This window comes from Candoia aspera, chromosome 3 (genome assembly GCF_035149785.1).
Source record: "Candoia aspera isolate rCanAsp1 chromosome 3, rCanAsp1.hap2, whole genome shotgun sequence".
Classification (NCBI taxonomy): Eukaryota; Metazoa; Chordata; class Lepidosauria; order Squamata; family Boidae; genus Candoia; species Candoia aspera.
The window spans coordinates 209,305,139-209,306,820 of NC_086155.1; positions in this window are offsets into that span (position 1 = coordinate 209,305,139).

Sequence of the window (1,682 nt, forward strand, 5' to 3'; positions counted from 1 at the left end):
ATGGGGGACTCTGGGCGGTTTACAATAAAATAACACTAAAAACATAACCACCTAAATTACCATTAAAATATAAATAAAACAAATGTAAAATCCAAGTAGAGATGGAACACAATCACTAAGAGGTGCTATGGCGCCAGCCACCCCCAGGTGGCGCTGTCACTCTCCCCCTCCCAAGCAAGGCGGCAGAACCAGGTCTGGAAGTCCGAGAGCGAGGAAACCCGTCTCACCTGGGGGGGGGGGGGAGACGTTCCAAAGGGCGGGCGCCACGGCAGAGAAGGCTCGCCTCCTGGACCCCGCTAGATGAAATTCCTTTGCTGATGGGGTCCGTAGCATGCCCTCCCTGCCTGACCGGGTGGGACAGATCCATGTTTATACCCTGTAATTTATACCCTGTAATAAACATTTATTCTTATACCAGTAAGAATAAATGTTTATTACAGGGTTATAAATATAAGCTGGGAACTTCCCTTGGCAGACTGTCTCCTCAGCAGAATGCCCTGAGGTATGTCAATAAACTGCAGAAAGCCTCATTCACCTTCTTGTCCTAATTGCTCTCTAACTACCACAACCTATTTAGAATTTTTGTTATCAGCCTCCTAATATTTTTTCTTGGAGTACAGAAGCTTGGCTGCAATTTTATTGTTCTCTAGAATATCTTTTTTCCCCCCAGTTCTAACTCTTTGGAGAACCTGCTTTATTCTGTTTTGCTAACAACTCTTTTATTTCTAAGTTGAATTTACCAGATGGGTAGGAATTTTTCTTTTTAATTATTACACTCCTTTGATTAAGACATCCCCCCCTCGTTTCTCCTTTCGACTCCCATCTTACCCCTGGAGAGATTTTACCTTCTTTAAGGGAAACTAAGGAAAGGGGCAGATCTCCTTTGGCCCAGCCAAGGGTCAGCGCGGGCGGACGGGCCGTCCTGCTCCAGCCTCCCTTCCAAGCGCCCCAGAGCCTGGCCGGGGCTGGCCCGCGGGCGATTGAGCGACGATCTAATGCGCTCCGTTCCAGCCACACGCCACTCCGGGGGCTCCCAATTCCCCGCCACCAGCCCACAGCAACGCGGGGAAAGGCGGCCTTCTCTGCGGAAAAGGGTCCCCTCCAGGCCCCCTGCTAAGGTCTAGCTCCCGCCCCAAGAAGCTGCACCTGCCCGAACTGGGGAACAAATCCCCACCCTTGGACGGGGTTCGGCGGGGGAATTCTGGGAGTTGAAGTCCCCACATCTGAAGGTGCCCAAGGTTGAGAAACAGTGACTTAGAGGATCCATTCTCCTCACAGTAGAAGCTGACATGCTTAACGATCGCTGGCCCTTTGGACAGATTTCTACATCCTGCCTCCCATTCTGGCACTCAAGGTGGATTATGCAGTGCGGCGGCTGCCTATTTTGCCAACCTGGTGAGGCTGGGGGAATGACTGCCCCAAAGTCACCCACTCCCACTTCTGTGCTTCAACCTCCTCAGCCCCCTGGCACTCTCGGTAGGCAACCTATAAAACAGCTGAGGAAATAGCATGGCACAGGGTCAGGGCGCTCCCCATTGCATTTGGGAGACAAGACGACAGCCGTGGCTGGACTGGACATAAGAGAAACCACGGGAGACCATTTGGTGAGGTTTCCTCTTTATTGGTGCCTTTCCCCCACTCTGTCTGGAAACCTCTGGAGCGCTTTCCGAGAATCACTCCCC